Source organism: Peromyscus leucopus, chromosome 3, assembly GCF_004664715.2.
Source record: "Peromyscus leucopus breed LL Stock chromosome 3, UCI_PerLeu_2.1, whole genome shotgun sequence".
In the NCBI taxonomy this organism is placed as follows: domain Eukaryota; kingdom Metazoa; phylum Chordata; class Mammalia; order Rodentia; family Cricetidae; genus Peromyscus; species Peromyscus leucopus.
In genome coordinates, this window is record NC_051065.1 from 129,135,742 (window position 1) to 129,159,737 (window position 23,996).

At 42.8% G+C, this 23,996-nt stretch overlaps 1 protein-coding gene across 2 annotated transcripts in view; it reads left to right on the forward strand.

The window, feature by feature from the left end:
* Positions 1 to 23,996, forward strand: part of Sox5 (SRY-box transcription factor 5) — a 1,007,323-nt gene that overhangs the window by 194,626 nt on the left and 788,701 nt on the right. For both annotated transcript variants that reach the window (XM_028891773.2, XM_028891774.2), the window contains exon 3: positions 11,025 to 11,105. The gene's annotated coding sequence lies outside the window, so the exon portion shown is untranslated. The remainder of the gene's footprint in view (positions 1 to 11,024; positions 11,106 to 23,996) is intronic.

A 23,996-nucleotide genomic window follows, 5' to 3' on the forward strand; every position in this document is an offset into this window, starting at 1 on the left:
GTTTATGAATACTGTATTCCTTTAAAAACTGTGTCAGGAGAACTGGGTCAATTAAAAATACTTGCCCCTGAAAAAGAAACAACCTGAATCTTGATCTGGGGTGCTGTATATCTGGGGGTTCCACGTACACTGATGTGCTAGATGCATAGTAGTTTACTAGTGCTGGAACCAACTGGCCGGATGATCTTTGTTTTCCCACCAGATGGGTTATTTTAAAATATCACACAACTTCTGAGGTTATTTACATTACAAATGTGCTTCTTCACACACATCAAGAATGGAGTACTATGTTTTGACAGTAACTCTTCTATGAAATTATATGTTGTTCAAGGAGAGTAAAATTCCAGTCATTCTCCATGGAGCAGTCTTACAAATCCGGATGAGGTCACACCTCTTTAAAGATGCAGTTTGATAATCCGCCATCAAAACAAAGGAATCCTGTTAATCCTCTCACAAAAGTGAAAATTGCTGATCAGGCCTCTGGGCTGGCAGCTTGGTAATATATTGCAGAAGAGCAGCCTTGAGAGGGTAGATAGCTGAGAAGCTTGGGGTACCAGCCATGTCCCTCCTTAGCCTAGAAGGGCCTGTTGTTTGCAAGCAACTGAGCTTGTCAATGGAGGTGGCTCTGGCACTGTGTTCTGGTGTTTCCCACCTCCCATACTCATGACAACGCAGTCTCCCCGTCTCCTCCTCCTCTCACTTCCAGAATGCACAGGGTACCATGCCCCCTGTATTCTTTCACTTGAATGCACCTGTCTTTTGGATTTTCATCATGAGTTTCTCTACAAACCCAGAGGGGTTTCCTTCCTTCCTTCCCATAGATAGTGTGCTGGTATTTTGCAAAATGAAGAATAAATCCCAACTGAATGGAGAAACAAAATCCTCTAGAAAGTGTGATAATAAAGACTCTGAAAATAGATCGGGGCTGAGGCCATGACTGTGTAGGTAACGTGCTTGCTGCACCTGCATTTGGATCCCCAGCAACTATGTAAAGAGCTGGGCATGGTGGCATGCATGTACCTGTAACCCGAGCAAACAAAGATCAACTGTATTTTCCTCATTTAACCTTCCATTGAGGTAAATTTGTTATCATTATTGTCTTGGGGTTAAGACAGGCAGGTCCCCAGAGCTTGCTAGAGATGTAACCCAGGTTCAGTGAGGGATCCTGACTCAAATAAATAAGAAAGAAAGAAACAAATGAATAGATATAATTAACTAACTAATTAATTAAAATGAGGTGGAGAAGACATTGAAGGCAACCTATGGTTGGTTTCTAGCCTCCATACATATCTGCACAGACGAGCTTATCTGCACATGCATGTGCATACAACACATGTGCACTCAAGCATGTGTGTGTGTGTATGCACACACACAAACAGAAAGAGAAAAATATGTATTTGTGACCAGGCAGTGGTGGTGCACACCTTTAATCCCAGCACTCGGGAGGTAGAGCTAGGCAGATCTCTGTGAGTTTGAGGACAGCCTGGTCTACAGAGTGAGTTCCAGAACAGTCACCAAAACTGCACAGAGAAACCCTGTCACAAAAACAGAAAAAAAGAAAAAAGAAAAGAAAGAAAGAAAGAAAGAAAGAAATATATTTGTAAATGACAAAACTCGATTTGAGGCAGCTTAACAAAAACTTAAGAAAACACTGCCGAGAAAATAGAGTAGAGGAAGAATAGCAGTGTGGCCAGGTCTCTAAAGGAGCAGCTGGAGCTGGGAGTCAGGCTTGGCAGGGAGGCCTTCCTTCCTCCAGAGCACGTTGGTTATTGGCTTTATTCTTTCTTACTATCACAGTGATCTCTAAGACCTGATCCAGGGTTGACAGTACCGGGTCCTAGGGTGCCATCAACACTGCCTACTCCATTCGACCCAAATGGAATGTCTCCGGAGAAGTCCAAGATGCGCTCAGCTTAGATCAGGTGACAGCCTGGTCTCACCAACCCTGTGACCTCACTCCATTTCTGTCAGAGTGTAGATGGAGCATGCTGTTTGTTGCTCACTGGAGTGTTCAGATTTCATGAACTGTCCTAAAGCCCACAGTGGTGTAAGCCTGAAGAACTGTTTTACATAAATTAATATCACCCCTCCAACTCTGCTAGGCTCCCCTGGCATGTCCAACTTTCACCAGAACACTCGGAGAGATCCTTTGAAAGGGTTTCTCCTTAAAAGAGTGCACCATTTTGAAGACTCCAAACTACTTTCCTCTCTCCTTATTTCCCCGAGGAGTACTTGTGAAGTGTGTGGGTGTGGTGTATGCCAAGGAGACTTCCCAGTTTGTATGGGGGAGCCATCCTGCAGCAGGTGACAGCAAGGAGCTTTGGCTTGGGTACAGCCTGAGTTGCCGTGGGCATGCTGATCTCTAGTCAGATGAGACTGTGACCGGAGAAATGAGTCAATGGGAAAGCTTTGAGGCAGAGGATGGCCTGATGGGGATGGCTCCTCATAGTCGAAGCTTTCTGAATAAGAGCGCTGTCTTTTTAAAACCAGTAGGGGGTGAAGACAGAGGGAGCACTCACAGCGGTAAGTATAACACAGCTGTGCTCTGTTTATGCTTCAGCTACAATAAAAAAGCTATAAAATGTGGGATGTCATAGCTCCACTTCGCTTTATTTATACGATTTCCTCTGAGCTCTGTCACAGTGCACATTCATCTGCTAAGTTGCAGCAAGAATGGAGATTAAAATATCACAGCTCAAAATAGGAGTCAAGCGGAAGGAGATTCATCATAGCCCTATTAAAAATATGTAAATATGGGAGTGAAGTCATTTTAAAGCTGTACTAAGGCTGGATCCTCCTTGATGAGTTAAGATCTCTCGAGTGAGTGGTGGGCTGTGCCAAGGACAGGGCTGAGGGACTTGTTCTCTGTGTCTCCCACCTATGGAAATCCTTTTAAGATTAAAGACCATTCGAATTCGAATTACATATGTTTTACTATCATCACACCCGGATGAGTGATGGTAGGGACTCTGGGTCTCAGAACATGGTCTGGTCAACATGGTCCAAACACACAGTGATGAAGCTAGGGATAGAAGCCATGACCTCTACTTCCAACTTTTCTAGTGAAATGACTTTGAACACTTACTGTAACTCTCCCACTGACAAAGATTAGTTCTGTGTCTAGAGGGCATGCTTAGGAGAGTGAGAAACGGAGCTAGACTAGTCGGCTGGCATAGCTCAGATGCTGTTAACTGGTGGGGAATCTTCTCCTTGCAGCAGAGTGGCTGTCCATGTCCTGAGCGCCTTATTTTCCAGATGTGCAGTTCCTGTTGTCTAATAGCAAATGGCCAGTGGGCACCAGGAGGGGCCTGTGTACAGATGTGCAGTACTCATTCTCATCCTCCTAGGCAGCTGGATGGAGTGAGTATAATTAAGTCTCACATTTCACAGATGACGACATCACATGAGGCAGAAGATCACTCTACACTGAGAGTGGAATCCAATGGCTGCTGTTTCCTGAGAATATTCCAGAATCCGTAGCAGGAATGGTGACTCGAAGAGGGGACTTTGGGCTCCAGCACAGCCCACCACTGCCCTCAGTGCACTTGCCTCACCTCTAACATGAAGCAAATAAAAAGGGCCTGGGAAGCGGCCTGGTCAGTAAAGTGCTTGGTGCACAATGGGGCCTGAATTTGAGCCTCAGCATCCACACAAAAACCGGTTGTAGTCACACAGCTCTGTAGTCCAGGGCTCTGGGCAGAGATGGGAGCACCCCTGGGGTTGCTGGCCAACTGATAAATCCAGGTTCGGGGAAGAGACCTTGTCTCCAAACGTGAGGTAGAGAATGATTAACAAAAACTCCAGAAGTCATCTCCAGTGGCCACACATGCATGTGCATACATGTACACATACACACACACACACACACACACACACACACACACACACACACAGGGAGAAGAATTATCCCATTTGTGGCATCCTTTGCCTGCATCCAAGTCTCATGACCTCACAAATATACTCTTTTTAAGTCAGACTACTTTTTCTGTTTTAGTTGACTTTGGCTTCAGACATGACTGTGTGAACCTCTAATATATGATAGTTCTGTAATTTCTTCTGCTACGTGTATATATATATGGGGGAGCACAGAAGCTATGGGGCTTGGGTTGTGTGATCTTGTACTTTTTCTCTTAATCCCACGTGCCCTTTCTCTGAACTGTAAGATGGGTAACAAGAAGAGCTCCTGTCATAAGGTGGTTGTGAGAACCAAATCAGCTAATACGTGTAAAGCTCATAGCTCAGCACCTGAGTAACTATGATGAAGTGTTGAAGCCTTTTGCCATGATTATTTCTATTCCTCCAAGTCTGTCTCTTGCTACTCACTGTTTCTGATTCTCCTTTCCATAACTGCAAACAGACTGTTAAGGTATTTGTCTATGATGTCAAGATGGCCAAGTGACTTCTTTTTGTCAACTGGTAGAGCAGATACACAAATTCCATAGGTACCAACCAGTTTCCAAGATAGCATGGATAGTGTGGCTCTCTCCCCGAGCACATGGCTCCCTCCCTGTGTGCATGGCTCCCTTCCTGTGTACATGGCTCCTTTCCTGTATACATGGCTTACTCCATACTAGACCAAAAATGGCAAAGTTCTTGGAATTTGCCAAGGGACCTAGATTCCATGTCTTAAGAGTTTACTTTAGGCAAATTGCTATAATACCTCAAATTTTTGCCCTTTACAATTTTAGGTCATATATTGTTTTGGAAGATTTTGCAAGAAGACACTAGGAAATGTGCTTTAGGCTTGCAGGGACTGTAAGTGGCCACCTTTCCAATTGATTCTAAGAGAACTGATGTTCTTGGTTCCTCTTGGGTGGACATCGAGTTGAATAATTTAAGTAGGGAAAGTTTTGGTAAAATATTATAGCTTTGAGAGACATTTAAAGGCTTAAGTTTCACCCACTTTTACTCTAAAACACAAAGAAGAGTGGACCCGTGCTCAGAGTCTGTTCTCATTCCAGCTCTCCCACCCTCCTGTCAGGTTGAGAAGTTGTGGAGTGTGAATGCAGAAGCACTCCCTGTTGGACTGGCGGTATGTCTCAGTGGGTGGACTGCTTGTCCGGCTTGTGTGATGCCCTGGGTTTCATCCCCAGCACCATGGAAAACTGAGCCTGGTGCATGCCTATAATCCTGGCACTTTGGAGGTAGAGGCAGGAGGATCAGGAGTTCAAGGTCATCCTTGGCTACAGAGTAAGTTCAAGGCCATCCTGTACCACATAGAACCCTGTCCCAAAATCATAACAATAGTAAAAATAAAACCTACTCTATGTCAGATCATCCATTTCTGTTTGGTAGTTCCTCTTTCTCCCTGTCTGCTCTGGGCTCATGGGGTGGATAGAGTACTTGGGATTTAAGCTTTAAGGAGATTCCACTCAACCACCATCTTGCACCTTGTAGACCTGAGAGAAAGGTCATTGACTAGGACATGGCCTTGTATTTAAATCCCATCCTGCGTCTATCACTATTTGAAACACTAGTATTCAATTTTAGTATCTCTCTACACCTCAGCTATTAAATAGACTTAATACTATACAGAGCTGTGAATGAAAATTTGCACAAAATCTCAAGAAGACAGCTGCCCAGAGCATCCATATCTTTAGGAAACTTCTCAGATGATCTCAGCTTGTATGGTGCCATGGCCACAGGGGACCAACCCACCAGGACCTCCTCATCAAGACATGTTCAGGGAAGGGAGTAGTTTTCATCATGGTGGACCTAAAATGTATCCAGTGCTGCAGGTTACATTGTGGGTTCCTTATGTCCAGCTCAGTTCTTCCCCTGGACTGAGAACACCCTCCCCTTCAGGATGTACATAGTCTGAAGATGGGCTCCATGACCTCCAAGGGGTTTAATCAAGAGTTGATAGTATCCAGTGTTAGGGATGCTGCTCACCAACCCGATAATAAAATGCAGCCCATCCTGTGTTAATCAGAAACTTACGTTAAGTTGCGGTTGGGCAAACATCTAACAGAAAGCCTCATTTATACTAGTGTGGAGCATTCCGTGTGATTTATTGAATACTGCACTCAAAGTGAGAAGCAGAATAGTTGTATGAGTGTACTTCCATGTCACCATAAAGTCAAAACATCGTAAGTCATGCCCTAGTGAGCTGGGGACAGTCTGTGTACTTAAACTTTCAGGAGGAAATAGTGCAGACTTAGCTTGTTGCAAGGAGATATGATTAGCCTAAGCCTCCACATATAACCTATCTGAGAAGAGTCAAGCCTGTTACCCAGTAACCGCTCACATTGTTGGACTGCCTTGAACTCATTATGTAGTCAAGGGTGGCCTTGACCCTGGCTGGATCTTCCTGCCTCCGTCTCCAAAGTACTGGGATATGTGCCTGTAGCAGACCTGGGCATCTGGGGTGCACTTTCTTCCTATATAATGTTTTTGGAAGATGCAGACATCAAACCTGTGCAGTTTAAATGAAACTTGATAAATTCCATATCACTCGTTACAGTAGCTAGTGGGAGTAGAAGGGGGACATCAAACTCTGCCTGAGAAGGTCTCCGGTATAAGGGTTTGATTGTGATGTTACAGTATTCCAGTTGAATGGAATGAGACATCTTCCTATAAATCTATCTATCTATCTATCTATCTATCTATCTATCTATCTATCTATCTATGTGTGTGCTATATATCTATTACTTATTATAATTTATCATGTATGTTACATATATATAACAGAAATTGTACATTAATTATAAAATCATATTTCTGTGTTTATATATTTAATAAATATTTATATAATTAATAGAAATTTAATTATATTTATTTCATAATTATAATTATATGGTATATTAATATGTTTATTAGATATAAGACACACATTTATTATTTATTTATTTGTTTGTTTGTTTTTTATTTTTCAAGGCAGGGTTTCTCTGTGTAGCTCTGGCTGCTCTAGAACTCACTCAGTAGACCAGGCTGGCCTTGAACTCAGAGACCTGCCTGCCTCTGTCTTCCCCAAGTACCAGGATTAAAGGTGTGTACCATAACGCCTACCCAGTATCATTTTTCCTTTTATAGTTGTTGAGAGGTATATATATTTTCAACATAATATTTTTATTGAATATTTTGGAATTTCATATCATGCACCCCAATCACACACATGTTCCAGTCCTCCCAGTCCTACCCCGACCCTTGTGACCCCCCACACAAAAAAAAGGAGAAGAAAAGAAAAAACAATTGAACAAACAAACAAAAAAATCCAATTTGTGTTGCTTATATACTCACTGGAGCATGGTCAAGCTCCCAGTAGCTGGGAAGTATGTTTTTAAAAAGCAATACTCAGCAATGAGTAGGACTCCGTGTGTATTACCATCTCCTTGTCACTTGGAATAGACAGAATTCAGCATATTGTCTATACTTCCATAATTAGTGCCTCCGTGAGCCAATGACTCTGATGTGAAGCCATGTTGGTCACGTTTGAACAGGAGCACCCCGTGTGTTATAAAGGAACGTGGTAGTGCAGAGAATGAGCACCCGCTGGTGCTCTCCACGGAGCCCTCTGAGGGATCTCAACCTCACTCCAAGTACTTGAGGAGTTCTGTGTTTTGTGTGGAATGCACCATGGACATTTACCTCAGGAGAGATAATTGCTGCCTAATTGTATCCCTTTAAAAAGGAAGAAGAACATTCTGAAGTAACTGACTGCACATGGAAGATCTGCCTCCTCAAGACAGCCTGGGAGGAGACTAGACCTGGCAATTGTTCTGTTGTACAAGGAATAAGTGTAGACGAATACCTGGTTATGTGTTTTTCATTTGAAGGGGTCAAGGAGTTGCCAGTATTGGGGGCAGTCTACATAACTAGTTCAACATGGTCTCCAGGGGCTTCTTGTTTCCCATAGGAAAAACTGGACAGAAGTCAGTCAGATTTGCATTTTCCTATGTTCTTCTGTAACAAATGTAACAAACTCAATGGCTGAATTGATACCTAGGCAACAACTGACTGTTGTATATGACAGGACCCAACCTTGTTCCAGCCCTTTCTATTCAGGGTATCACAAGGCTGTAGTTCAGGGTGACCAGGATGTGTTCTTATTTGTAGACTCTCTAGAACCAATATTTCCAACTCCTCTTGTTAGCAAAATTCAATAATCTGTGGATATATGTCAGAGGGCCCTGTTCCTGGCTAGCTGGATCATCTGTTGCTTATAGACTCTACCTTCTGTCCCCAACATGCAGGCCTCATCTGAACACAGCAGTGTCAGAGCAAACCTTCTCATGCTCCAGCTCTCAACCTTTGCTCTCTAGACTAAGTTTTAAAACACAAGTCTAGCCTGCATGAGAATCAACTGTATTACCCAATACATTCTCCCAACATTCACATCTAAAAGACCAATATGCAGAATGTACTTATGAGATATGAAGATCTTGAGGGCCATCTTATAATTCTACCTACTAAAATATCATTTATAATTTAATTAAAAATCCCAAATATATAAACAACAAGTTACATGGAATAACCTGAACACTTAGGAAAAACAAAAGGTTTAATTAATATTTTATTAGAAAACCACTGGATTTTAGTGAAGTTACTGTTTAATATCCTTCCTTGGTCAGTCTAACACAGATCTTTAGAGTTTTGAGTGCTATATGACCCATTCACTTCTAAATGTCACTAACTATTTACATTACCAAATAGCAACAAAACAAAATGCAAACATTTTTTTTTCTTTCTGAATCTATTACTGGAGAATTGGGAATGGTTGCTGTTTGCATAAGGCAAGATAAACAATAACTTATAATCTCTGTGTAAACATCAACTGGTTCAAGGATTTAAACCATGAGAACTTTAAGGTAATTTAAAGTTAAGTGGTAGAGGAAGTTTAGACCTTGTGGATTTACAGCAGGGGGATGAGTGAGTTTAACCAACTGCCCGGGTAGTCATTGTCAAAGTGAGAGGAAGCCAGAGGAATCTCACTTCTGACACCAATTGTGACTGTAGAGGTTTCCACAGCCGTTCTCGGGTTTGACAACTTGCTAAGATTTGCAGGGCTCACAGAAACCTCTTAGACTCACAGTTGACTATGGAGGAAGGATGCAGACTAGAAGCAGCCAAGAGAAGATGTAAGGCAGAGTGTAGGGAAGCAATAAGCATAGGGGTCCCCTTACAGATGTGTTTTTGACACTAACATGTGTAATCTGAACAGAACAATGTCAACAAAGAGAAGCTCACACCAGCCTTTGGTGCTCAGAGTCTGAACCATGACTTGATCATACACTGTTCATGGGACTGGCCTTTAGTCTCTTGATCATCCTGGAGGGCGGTGTTGAGCCAATGGCTTTAGTTTCCGGCCATTAATGGATGAACAACTCTTGTTATATGGACCAAAGCACCCATCATAAATCATATTGGTAATGGAAGGCTGGATGAAACCCTTAACCAACCAAACATACCCCCATAATGTTCAAAGTTACAGGGTATCACCTCCTAATACTGAGGGAGGAAGCCATCTGTTTGAGGCAAATTCCTCAAATAATACCACCAGCCTTAGGCACATGCTAAATGTGCTAAGATAACCCCTTCCTTTCAACAAGAATATTGGAAAGATTATTGCAGATAGTTGCATTGTCAGGACTAAGTAATTTTCCTAAGATGGGCCCAAACTCTAAAGGGCATAATTCCAAATGCTTGCCTGCATGGTGTCCTCAAAGCAAAGGATGATTGCCCCTCCAGGCCAGGGATTATACTGGCAGTCATCACACATTGAGAAGCTTCTTTTTGCAGTGGATGATAGTTAAAACAGATAACTACAACTTGCCCAAGTGCAGACAGAATATGTCTGTGGAGTGCTCTGCCACAGTGGCTACCCCCGCCCCCAGGCTCAGAGAACAACTTGAAGGAAAGATAGTGTAATGAGACTGTAGGAGCCAGAGGTCAGGTGAAGCAATGTCTTCTGGACACAACAGAGCAGAGCCGCTGCACTCAGGAACTCACAGCAGCTGTGGTTGCCTGCACAAGATCTGCAGAAGATCCAGCCAGTCACCATTCTTCCTGGTTGGAGGAAGGGTTCATGAGGCCCCACCCCTAACTTAGGAGTTATGGACAGTTGATGGCCACAGGGGAAGAGAGAGTCAGGAATGTGCCCTCTGGAGTGCCAGCCATTGTGTTAGTCAGGGTTCTCTAGACAAACAAAATTGCTAGAGAGAATCTGTCTGTCTGTCTGTCTGTCTGTCTAGGGGATTTAGTAGACTGGCTTACAAGTTGTAGTCCAGCCATTCCAACAATGGCTGTCTTCTTATGGAAAGTTCAGGAATCAAATAGTTGTTCAGTCCATGAGGCTGGATGTCTCAACTGGTTGGTATATACTGGAATCCAAAAGGAGTAGACGCTAATGCCAGTGAAGAAATGAACTTGTCAGCAAAAGTGAGGGCAAGCAGGCAAAGAGCAAGTGCTTCCTTCTTCTGTGTCCTTTGTATAGGCTGTCCCCAGAAGGCATGGCCAAGATTAAAGCTGAGTCTTTCCATCTTAAATGATCTAGATTTAGGGTGGGTTTTCCCACCTCAAATGGCCCAATGAAGAAAAAATCCTTCTTGTACTCAGCAGTTTGGGTTTTTATTCATTCCAGATGTAGTCTAGTGGAAAACCAAGAATAGCAATCACAGCCATGCTCCAGTAGGTGGTTCCACATCCAGGTATATTTAGGTACTTTGGACTCAATAGTTGATAACATAAGAGGAGATGATGTTTGGTGTGGGACACTGAGGAGATTGTGGGAGGAGCTGGATGTGTGTGTGCGGGGTGATATGATCCAAATACAGTGTACATGCCTGAAGTTCCCAAAGAGTGAAAAATATTAAACACAAAAGAACATAATAAAAGTAGAATGAAGATTTAGAAGCCATTATAGTTGAGAATTAAGTGTTCACAGTAAAGTTGTCATCCAATTGTGATGTATGCTGTTTTAGTAAGGCAGATTACATGGGAATAATGGTTATTTCATTGATCAATATCTTCCTGTCAGCATAGGTCAGTGCATTTGAGCACATTCATGGGTTCTGTGTATGTTCCAGGTGCTGTACTGGCTGCTGTTGACCCAAAGATGATGACCAGGAGGATGTTCCTGCCCACAAGGAGTTAGCAAGCCGATAAGGGTATGTAGCACACTGCCTATATTACTGTTGTTACCAGGCAGGTGTTAAACAGAAAAAGAATCTCATCTTCATGTATGAAATACTTTGCTCAAGTACTTTGTCAGTAGTTGGAACAATGGCTTTTTGAACTGATGTAGTTAATGTTGAAGAAAGATGAATTGTTGATTGACTGCCATTTACTTAATTGCATTAAGTAATTAAACTCAGGATTAGCCTTTTTTTACTAACTTCTATAATAGTATAATTATTTTGGAAAAAACATACATATGTATATATAGACATAATACACACACACACACACACACACACACACACACACACACACCACATTGTGCTTGAAAAGTCCCTACACCTGTGTGTAAAGGAGGGTAGGGTAAAGATGTCACCTAGCACTGTCTTTTCTTCTTTATGCATTGATGATCCTGCTTCTTATTGGTTATCTCAGAGAACATTATCTGTTTATATTTTGATTTTTTCAATGAAAGTATATGTTTCATTTGCATTATGATAAAATTATAATAGATTTTTGTAGTGTATGCTTACTTTCAACCTTACAGGATACAATAGGGTGACGAACTAAACCCAATGAAAGCAATTAAGAAATTTTCTATATATAGTATTAGACATTGTATAGCTTAAAACAAAGAGATCAGAATCAGAAGATGTGAATGATTAACATTGGAAATGTGGAGTAGTTCACAGTACAACTTCAGCAACAATATGCTTGTGTATACTTAATAAGCATTAGCACACTGTCTGGCTTAAACCTTGCAAGCACTGAGCGCAGTTATTACTTAACAGTGTGAGCAATGCAGGAAGGAACACGTCTTTTTCCTTGGCATTATGATTTTAATTTTTAAAAGCATTTAATTTTACAGACCATATCCATCATCTTTGCCTAGATAAATGTTGTGGCAATTTTTTGAATGAACCTCTCAGTTCCCTCAAGAAATTATGGCTTCCCTATAAATTCGCAAATGAAAGGCCATTTGTCACTGTTATAAATATGAGTGGTTCCTGTGCTGATGTCCACATAAACTCAAAGTGGTTTAGTGTCTGTTGTGAATAATTAGTGCTGCAGAAGAATATGGATAGTGTCTCTCTCACATGGTGTCATTACGTTGCATGGTGGAGACAGCAACATGCAATATTTTTGGAATATTGTGGCATTTCTTTGAGTTACTGCTACCCATACGAAATAAATCAGCCTTAATGATAGATATTCCAAGGATGTTTATTAATCTATTCACTTAATCTAAAATACTTTCTCTTGGCATTTATAGATCCAGTTCAAAGGAAGGGGGCAAGTGTCCTAAACCTCGGCAGTTACTTTTAGTTACCTCATAATTATGTCAGCCAAGTCCAGTCAGAATTGAAATCAGAAAGCATGGATATTATTCCTATTAATCTATGCTACAGATATTGGTTTAGCAAAAACATATTTTTTGCATGTGTCTGAATAAATTTTCAATCTGTGCCACTCCTCATGAAACATAGGACATGGTTCTATATTGGAACCCTTCTTTTAAATGTTTCTCTTTCTCCCCAACTCCTTGCCTCTCTTTTTTTCTGTCATATTCCTGCATCATGTAGTCTTCGGTAGAAAAACAAAAAACAAAAAAACTGGCAAAATTCCTCTATAGTGATATTAGAAGCAGTGTGTAGTGTGTGGTTTTGGCAACATGGCCTGGGGTGGGGTGGGTAGATGGGGCAGGTGAGAGGTCATTAGTCGCTGTTAAACAGGGGTCAGCTGTGCACACATTTGGGACATGGTTTGAGTGGGCACCCACATAAATGCTGCTGTAACAGAAGCAAAGTGCAAGGTCAAAGCTAAATTCCGGATTAAACTATCCTAGCCAGATACCATTCCTATCCATCTCTTAGCCATCATGAATGGCACATATGATCAGTTGCTGTCATCTTTGGTAGCAAGATGGTGGCTGTACTGTGTCCCCAATGGTATCATCCATCAAATTAAAAAAAGCCCCTTTCCCAGAAGCCATGTAGATGGACCTCTCTCTGGATGCACAGAGCAGCATCAATTCTACCTCATCTGTAGATGAGGCATCAGGACTAGATCTCAGGGAAAGGGTTAATTGAAAAAAGGCTTCATGGGTGCTAGATAGTAAACGGGAGTTCACTACTCAAGCAGCTGGGAAGATGGCTCAGTTGGTAAAGTGCGTGTCAAGCAAGTCTGAGGACCTGAGTCTAGGCTCCAGGTGACCATGTCAAAGCTGACCATGGCATGTGCCTGTGCTCTCAGCACAGGGGGCACAGCTGGGAGAATTCCTGTAGCTTACATAAAAAGTGGGCTAGATAAATATCCAGTCTCTGTGTTCAGGGATAAACCAGGTATTACAAGAAAGAGAAAGAAAGAAAGAAAGAAAGAGAGAGAGAGAGAGAGGGAGGGAGGGAGGGAGGGAGGGAGGGAGGGAGGGATGGAGGAAGGAAGGATCATTGATTGAGGAACAGTGATTGAGGAAGAAAACTAGATGCTAGCCTCTGGTCAGCACAAACATGTGAACTCAGAGAAACATGTACATACACATTCTATTCAATAAAAATCACAGTAGGTCCATATTGTCAGCCTACTGTATCTGTGATTTTTGTGTTATGGCTTCAACTGTGTGGGGAAGAAGGAGAAGAAGAAGAAGAAAAATAAAGAAAAGAAAGAAACTTTTTTCTTTCAAAAAACTTTCAAGAAAGTTAAAAACAAAACAAACAAACAACAAACAAAATAAACCCCAACAACTTGGAATTGCCACAAACCAAAAGCTATCCTGAATCCACATGAGGTGAAGGGTACAGGCAGCATACTAGATACTGTGACTCATCTGGAGATGATGTAAAGTTTATGGGGATGTGTGAAGGTCATATGCAAATCAGCCGCCATTTTTTTCCCCAAGAGGCAAAAGGCTTGAACATCTGTGGATTTTGTTTTCATTGTGGGGAGGGGATCTCTTTGGAACAAATCCCCCTGGATTCTAAGAGAGGGATGTGTGTAAGAATTTATATCCAGTTCTAGAAGCTTGTGGATTTCCAGCACTCCCTAGATTCTAGGGTAAGCAACTCCTAAAGTAACCTTGACTCTGCATCTCTGAAACAGCCAACCACAGGAGGGAGGATGGTGGCTTCGAGTTGTTTCCTGAACAGAGACAGACTGAGTGTCCCCTGTAACAGTGGTCAATATGAAAATAGCCAAATTGAGAATGACAAACGTGACATTTTCTTGTTCCCTAAGGTGGAAGTGACTGGGAAGCCTGCATGTTTCTCTGCTCCTCTTCTGTATAGAGCAGAGCCAACATCTTTTTCTGAAAATAAGAACTTTGGGGCTGGAGAGATTTCCCGGCCTTTCTGAGATCTACTGCTTCTGCAGAGGACCTGAGTTCAGTCCCCAGAGCCCACACCATGTGCTTCACAAAAACCTGTAACTCCAGCTCTGGGGGATCTGACACCTCTTGCCTCCTGAAACACCCGCACTTACATGCACATTACCCCCACCCACACATAATTAAAATGTAAATATTTTTTACTAAGAACTTCATATTGGTAACATAGGAAGGCTTCAGTCCTTTAAAAGATGTCTTATTAAATCTTTGAGAATTCTGTTTACCATATTTTGATCATTTTGACTGGAACTCTTCCACAAGTCCTCTCAGATCTGCCTTCACCTCACGGCTGCCAACTTCATGTCTTCTTTTTAAAAATGTTCAATGTCCCATCAACTCCAGTTTGTAAAGTCCATCTTCTGCTGCATGGTCGACCTACTGGAGCTATACTCCTAGAGAAAACTGAACCTCCTTCCCCGAGAAGCCATCAGCTGTCCATAGCTCTTCAGTCAGGAGTGGGGCCCAGGAACCCTTTCCCACTCCACTCGAGAACATTCACTGGCTTGATCCTGTAAAGACAGCCCCAGTCACTATGAGTTCATGAGTGCAGTGGTTCTATTGTGTCCAGTAGACACTGTTTCCCTCTGGTTCTCCCTTTCCTCAGGCTCCTGCAATCTTTCTGCTTCCACCATGATCCCTATGCCATGAGTGTCAAAGAGGCACAATGATTATGGGAATAATTTACCACTTTTTTATTGTATTGTTGCCCCTCCCCACAAAGAATCCAGGGCTAGGTAGCTCATAGAGCTATTCTTCTGGTAAATGGACAGTGTATCAACTGCCCTCTAGATTCATATCTCCATACCATAGATTAGTGAAGCTCTCGGGCCGCATCTGTGAGTGACACAGAAATTCACAACTGATCAAAGTGCAGAGCCACAAATGACATCAATATTGTTCCCCGTCACCCTCCAAAAGTCCCTGAAAACAGTGTTGTCCAGCGCTGATTCAGCTGGGCCACAGCCGCAGGCATCTGTGTCTCTGTGCCCCCACCCTTCAGTCATGTAGAAAAGTACTCCCCAGCTCCACAAAGGTGACTATTCTGTGTCACGTTGATGGCGTCAGGTAGTTTCTTAATTACTTTTAACTGAGTTGTTTGGAGGGAAATGGGTAATGTATAGGTACACTGTTGGGGTCTATGAGGAGATTTTGAAAAGTCTGCATGGCAATTATTTGCTTTTCACTAATTTTGGTAAGGAACAAAACCTTCTCAGCAAGCTGGGGACTAGGGTGGCAGTCCCCAAGATGGGAAATTCAATTGTGTTTATTTTCCCAAGGAGCCTGAGTTGGTTAACAAGGATGTGACTTGTGATTTTCAGTTGTTTCACTGAAGAATTAACATGTTTGAAGAGGAAAGCCTCACCATGTTACCGTCTCTTTCTCTTCCTGGATAGAAATCCTCTGAGCTGAGCTCCCTTCCTCTGGAATGGAGCTGTTTAGCCAGAATCTTCCATTAAAGACTAAAGTGAGCTTCTTAAGTTTGAGAGCCTTGGTTGGGAGTAAAGAGCCAAAATTGATTAGTAATGCTACCAAAACCTACCATTTAGGGGAGAAGACCAGTTTTCAGAGCCTTCCTGTAAACGTCATGGGTCATCTGACTTTCCAGATTAACACATGAGTTATAAACGAAGCTGATGCCACTGAAAAACCGTGTTATACCACACGCTCTCGGTTCAGTCAGGAAGTCCATGGGTCTCTTAGTCACATATTTTACTCTCCAGATCCTATCTTCTTCACAGCGCTGCTTCTCTGGATTTGGGAAGCAGTATGTAGTTCATCCATTTAGAACTGAGCACAGGATCTTTTTTTTTTTTTGACATTCCTTTACCCGTTTTTCAACTTCAATTTTAACTTAAACCAAGATAGTGTGCTGCTTTTTTCTATAGAAATGTCAGTCATCCATAGCACGTGAAGAAGCAAGCTTTTGTAAAAGACAAAAGTTATTCTAATCTATAAATAAAAGTGAAAGCTTTTCATCATTTTGTCTCAAACAAGTCAAAGGATATTTGAAGGCCGTGGGTAGAGGAAGAAAGAAGCACCATGGCCTTAGGCCTGTCTAAATGGCAAAAGAAGAGGCGTACACCTCTCCAAGTATTCAGACAATCTATGTCCTGAATGAAGTCCAGTCCAGCTGCGGGTACTCTCACAGCCCATTCCCTGTTGGTAAGGTTAAGGAATATTTAGGGAAATAGAATTATTTTTATCCACAACTGAAATCTTAGGTTTCAAAAGACTTGCATTCTGAGTAAGTTGTGGGCTAGAATGCAAACAGGGAAAGTGTGTGCATATGTCTGAGTTTCACTTCAGTGTGTGTGTGTGTGTGTGTGTGTGTGTGTGTGTGTGTGTGTGGTGCATGTGCCCTCATGCTCATGCATTTCTGTGAGTGCGTGCAGGTATGTACATGCTTTTGAGGTCAGAGGACAACCTTCTGTCTTATATTAGACAGGGTCTCTTTACTGTTCCCTGCTGTATAGACCAGTCTAGCTGGCCCACGAGTTTGTGGGGATTCTCCGGCTTTCCTGGGATTGTTGATGCATAACACTGCATCTGGCTGTAGGTGGGTTCTGGGGATTGGAACTCCAGTCCTCTTGCTTGTTCAACAGTCTCTTTACCCATGAAGCCATTTCCCCATCCTTGTTTCAAGACTCTTGGTAGGCTTTGTCACTGTTTGGGATTTGGGTCTTTATTGTGAGTCACAGTATGGTGAAATAACTCTGTGAGGTGGCAGCCACACCATCTTCCCCAGGTTTTCAAGGGCCTGTGGATGAAAGTGGACCAACAAATGGCCAACGAGGCTTCCCCTGTCTGCCCGTTTTAAATCTGTTCTCCTCTGGAGAGGAAAGGTAGAGAGCTGATGCTGGTGTCTGTCAGGCCTGGGCTCTTGCCTCATTCCCTGCTCCTTCCTGGGCATCTTGCCCTTCTGGGAAGGTTAATATTTACCAGAGATGTTTCCTAGGTGTTTCAATCACACAGCAGACACCTGCCCCTATATATGGGGATGCTGATGCTGTCCACCCAGCATGAGTCAGAGATGGCTCCTTTTGTCTTTCTTTTCTTTTTAAAGCATGCTTTCTTTCAAAAACCTCATTAATCTCAGTGTGCAGACTTTAGGGGGAAACTTGTGTTTTGGCAGTTGACACTGTTTAATGTAATGATTTACAGTTGCGCCTTGTGTATACACAATAGGCACTTTATAAATTGGATTGTCCTAGGAATAACACGATACATAAATGTTATTGCTATAAATTCTGTCCTTGGCTGCATATTTTGTCCTTTGTAGCCAGTTGACTTAGAAGTGCTGACGGTTTTAACCTGCTCTCTGGGACTCAATACTGTAAATGGTCACCAAGGTAAGCCTCATATACACAGAGGCATTCAAGCAGCAGAAGAACAGAGCACAGAGGCTCGCCTCTGGCATGGCTTCTGGCTGGACTCCACAGGTAATGAAAAAGAGTGTACCCCTGGAGTAGGAGGGGAGCCCCAAGCACGATGTGGTAGAAGTTGAATGGAACTTCTTATTATTTGTGCCCAGTAGCATCACCAGAGAGAAAATGGGGGGGGGGCAGAGTAAACAGGAGAGAAACTGGGGTATGACTATCAAGACTTCATGAGACACCATTTCACAGGCAGGTTTGCACCCCTCAAACAGCATTAAATAGGAACAAAAGAAACAATAGCTTGGTAACTGTGAACAAAGTTTAACATCAGTCTACTCTGTTATGTTTTTATTTAGGACACAGTAGACATTGTGATATGTAATTTTTGTGAACAATTTTGAGGAACGGGGATTCTCAGATTATTTTACTGGTGACTCACAACATTACTGCTTGGCTGATGTCATCTTGCTAATACCTATCTTTTATTCACCATGGTATCTCAACTTACTGTGATCTTTCTGAGATCCTAAAGAATTTGAGAGTGATATCATTATTCTAGAGTTGGTTATTTTATCTCATCTTATTCCCAGTGTTGAGCTTGTACTGAGGGGCTCATGCAGGCTAGGCAAGTGCTCTACCACTGAGCTTGAACTCCACGCCTGGTTGGTCATTTTAGATCCATGTGACTGTTCAATCTTATTCTAAGATGCTGAGGGAGAGGGCAGAGAGAAGCCATATCCATGGCCCTGTCTTGCTCACCTGGTGCCAGGTCTTTATCAGAGTTGATTTGAATTGCCCTCTGCCCCAGTCTGTAAAAAAGCTCTGGGCTGTGAAGGAGCCTGTTGTGTTCCTTGTGTGAGTTCGGGTAGAGATTTTTCTAGTCTGCTTCATAGGCTAAGTGTTCCAGTCACTTCCTTTCCCCCACAACCCCTTAAGAATTAATGTCTACACTATTGATCTGGTTACCCACAAAGTCTGTCCAAATTGGTTGTTGTAGTGGCTAGAAATACAAAATCAGTAATTTGAAAACCTGGAGGGTCCTAGCCGAAATCTCAGCAGGAAATCCCCACATGAAAAGATGATAAGGCTGCATCAGTGGTTTGTGTGACCTGAAATCACAGGCATCATTTATTTGGCTGTTCCTGTAAAGGTACTGTGGGGACAAGTGCCTTTATCACTTCTACAACAGACTCTTAGTGGCCGTCCATGTCTTCTGGTGCATCCATGACAGAGAATACACACACACACACACACACACACACACACACACACACACACGGAACCCATATTTGTGGCAGCATAGTCAAAACAACTGATTTGCCTACTGACTTCGTTGATTTGCCCACCCACCACCACACTCTCTAGAGGAAACGGGCCTGAAAGGTTGAATAGAATGTGTCCAGCCACTTCTCTGTGACAAGAAAAGTTATCTGAGAAGTTCCCTGTGGCATCCTTCAGTTTCTGGAAGGGGGCTTTCAACATTCAGTGTCGGCCTGTGATCTTCGGCATGGGCTGTGTACCCCTGGAGTAGGACAGAGTTCGTCCCAGCTGTGGCTGTTCCACGCTCAGGTAGGCCCTGGTTAAGATCTCAGAGAGGCTGGTGTGTCAGTCAAACTGTGGGAAGATTCTAGGCTGACAGAGAGCTTCCAGATCTCAATTTACTTATCCTGCAGAATTCTAATCATTACTTCAAGTTCTGTTTTCTAATAAAAAATCAACTTAAATGTATGCGTATATACACATGCCTGCGTGTGCACACACGTGCTGGTCATTGTTGTTCATAGTAGGACACTTGTGTGGCAGCTGTCATTGACTGACATTTTCCTTGTGCCTGACCGCATTGCCTAGTTTTGTGTGGAATGCAGTTGTCAACCGGCTAAGCACATGAAGCAGGTAGCAAGGTATGTCTGTGTTTTACTCCCGACAGAAAGAATAGAGACAGAGGAAAACTGAGTAATTTGTCATGACTCAACTGCTTATAAAAGACAAAGCCGTAGTCAAAGCTCCTGGGTTGACTTGCAAGCAGCTGAGCGTTTCACACCAGAAGGGAAGGCAACAGGACACAGAATTTGGGTTCTTTTCATCACAGCAATACAGGATGTCACTGTATCACTCGGCTGCATTGGACCAGTGGCAAATGCTTTTTGAGAAATCTAGAACACCAATAGAACAACCTGTTACCAAAAAGGAGAAAGCTGTGTCCTGGTGAACCTGAGGACAGGCCCTCAGGCCTTGCTGTCACTGTGGCCATAAGAGACACCTCGGGTGAGGATCCACACATTTCCTGACTTCTAGTGCCATGTGTTCTCTCTGTTCCTGTCATCCTTCAGCCATTATCATGAAGGATGAGTGGCTTCTGTGAGTATGTGTTCAATATCCGACTCATGACTATGTTCTCTTGAAGAGGCATGTGTCATTTTGATTTGAGAAGTGAGCAACTAGTAATCAGCAGTCAGGGGTTTCAGGCTAATTTGGAAGCCATGGTCATGCTGTATTTATCACCAAGACTGGACCCTTCTTTCCAGAGCTCCCACACCCAAATTTTAGAAAACTCATTTAAACAATCTCTTGCTGCTGTTAACCACTTGGTGCTCAAGCCTATAGCAGCCACTCACTTCCAAACGAATATGTAAAACAGAGCACTGAGGGCAAGCACCCAGGAGGCTGTGGGATGAGAGCATGTGTGTAAAGTAATCATAGAGTTCGCCTTTGCTGTTCTAGCTGTCTGTTCGCCTTGTTAATAAGACCCTGCTGACTTCACACACTGCTGCTCTGCTACTCGGTTCCACGGTTTCTCTTGCTTTGTGAGTTCTGGTAATTTGAGCATACTTTCCCTCATTACACGAAGGACTTCTGTGTGAACAGGGGGACACCAGAGTTCTTCAGTCAGCGAAGAGGGCAGCAGCAAAGATACTCAACCCACACTGGGCCTGGCAGAACCTCACAGGAAAGAATTCCAGCACATTCTGAAATTTGGTCTTTACAGATATTTTTCTATGCCTGAAGCATGTGTTCTAGTGCTATTTATGTAAGGAAATAGTGACATCCTGTGTGAAGCTGGCCTAATTGCCTCTGTAATTAACCTATTTGAGGAGGAAGTAACATAGAAATCAAATATCATTAAATGCTGAAAGGGGAGACTTTGCCTTAACGCAAACCTCTAACTTTACCAAAGGGTGCAGATGAGACACAACAGAATTCCAGCTTTTCCCTTTTGTTTCTGGTTTCACACTTCCCTCCTGCCCCCTCTTCCTTCCCTCTTTTCTCCCCCTCCCCTTATTCCTCTCTTGTCTTGTTTTGATACAATTCCACTAACCCGTTTCGTTTTTACCTCACCACCTTCATTTTCTATATTAGCCAATAAGAATCTAGTGTAGCAAGTGGGGATCTAGTGTGAGCCTAGCATTGAGGGGAGATGTAAATGTGGCTGGGGCGGAGCATTTGTTTCCTGGCCAATCTAATGTCCCCTGCCTCCAGGGCAGGGTATGTATGCATAGTGTTGTTTGTGTCTTCTGGCCTGAAGAGCAGAAATATTTACTCTTTCCTATCCCTTGATAAAAATGTATGTTGAATAAATTTAGAGCAGAGTGACAGTGTGTAAATGCAGAGTTTCCTCGGACTCCTTCAAACCAGGAGAACACCTGGTAAAGCACCGGGAAACACTGGGTTGTAATGGAGAGAGAGTGTTTAGAAACTGAGTTCTTGATGCTGCATCCTCTGAGTGTGGCTCAGGTGAAGCCGGAAGAGCCTCCGCCTTCTCTGTTCCAGTCCTGTCATGTGACAGAGCAGTGAATAAGACCACAGCAAGGCTAACATTAGACAAACGGTAAACGCCCCTCTGCTGTGTGTCCAAGGCAGCAGGACAGATCTCAGGGGCATTCTCCAGCCCCAACCTCCTACAACTCCCTCATCCTGGAATCAGAATGGTATTTTGAGCCAGATAGCTTATTCTGCATTCCTTTCAGGGGATAAAAATGTTGTGTGATCATTGCATGTCAATGTTTACTACAGTCCTATTCACAAGAGCTGAGTTGTGGAACTAACCTATGTGTCCAACAGCCGAGGAACGGATAAAAGTGCAGCATGTACTCACAATGATTTTTATTTTTAACCATGAAAGCTGAAGTTGGCCATTTGCATGTAAGTGCGTGTCACTGGATATAATATAGCAAATTAAGGCCATCTAGAAAGACATGATCACATGTTTTCTTTCACTTATGGGTCCTAGACATTAGAGGTGCATAATGATTGTATGTACTGATGACATGGAGGTTAGGGTAAAACTTCTGGGGGAAAAAGGGGTATGGTAGGAGGGAGAGAAGGGGAGAGAGATGTACGAGGGATGTGTGCACAGTACATTATATACTTTCCTGGAAATGACTTTGTGCAATCTTGTCTAATAAGGTTATAATATCATTGGTATAATTGCAAGTCAAGTCACCGGGGTTACATTTTGCATGTTATATCATCATGGAAGAGCCCAGTTTAAAGGTCTAGTGAAGAAACCCTGCTGAAGGATTTGAGAGTTTTGACCCCAAGTAAACATTCTTTGGTAATTTGGAATGGAACCCTTTTTGGGTTTTAGCCCTTAGTAAGTGTGGGTACTTCCAGATAAGTGTGCCATACCTCAGTTTCCACTTCTGTAAAAGAGATACAAAAATCCTACTCTGCCACCACAGGTAATGTGAAACTTTACTAGTGTTTATTACTGTGAAGAGTGTCTGTAAATAAATGACAAAAATCATTATTGCAGCTAACATTTGATGAAACAAATTGGTTATGGGTTTATTGTAAGGGTATGTAACTTCCAATGTGTAAATTAGTTCTCAAATGGAATTATTTAATACTCATTCCCACATTTATCCATTACTTACTAATAAATTGTGGCAGAGTCTTACTTGCTTGTTCAGCAAGTCTACCTGACTTAGAACTTCCTGTGCAACTCCCATCAGTCTCTAGCTAACAGGGGCCCTCCTGCTCCACCCTCCCAGGTTCTGAGGTTACAACTGTGAGCCTGTAACCACACATACTATCATTTTGTGGTGGTGGCTTTTGACAACCAAGAAAGTATTATTTGGGGAAGACTTTGGGTAAAAGAAACAGCACAGAGTCTTGCTGTGCACCATGCGTGTAGTTAACCTGATAAACACTGTCAGATGCAGAACAGGCCCTCAGAGTGGAAATGCACCCTCAGTTCTAAGCAAGTTGCCATTTACTCACGACTGTTTGTGTGTATGGTTGAGGTGTCCATCATTTTCACATGGAGCTCTCATCTATTTTGCTAATGTCATCAAGAGGATAGGTGATTACATGAGTAAGGAAGTCAGAAGAACATCCTTTGGAGTGTGAGTCAGTCATTGCTTATCACAAGGTAATTTACTCATCCCATCCCTTCAGTGTAGATTTACCATGCTCCCACTGTGTGACACACGGGGACAGTCTTAAAAGCCACTCCAGGTTGTGTCAAGTTAACAAAGCTAAGCATGAATTCCCAATTCAAGATGGAGTATGGTGAGAATCTTCTTGCCTCCATGGCATTATTTTTTCTTTTTTAAGTCTAGTTACTTAGCATTGCTGTAGTCCAAATGCCTGACACAGACACACCTGGAGGAAGGACAGGTTTGTTTAGGCACACTGTTTCAGAGAGTTTTAGTCCATCAAGGTGGGAAAGGCATGATGGAGCAGTTCAATTCATGGCAGCTGGAGTGTGATCATACTCATACCACACTGGGCTGGAAGCAAGAAGGAAGGGAAGAAGCAAGGTCAGAAGAGCCATCAGAATCCTACCCCTAGTGGTCCTCATCCGCAATCCAGGCTCTGGCTCCTGAAACTTCTAGTTTCCCAAAGTGGCACTACCAGCTGGGAATAATAAACCTCAACTACTGAGTTTGAGGGGGAGCATTCTAGAGTCAAACTGTAAGACCTTCACTCAGGAGACCTCAGGGAGCACATGGGTCTCTGTCTTGTCTCTCATAGAAAATGGACCTAGTTGCACTGTAGGTAGTTGGCAGCAGGTAAAAGCAGTGAAGACACACAGCTGGAGGTGATGGGGTATTTAACCAGTCTGTGGTTTATAACTCAAGCTTTCTCCTTCTTCATGCTAGTGGAGATAGAGAAAGGCAGAG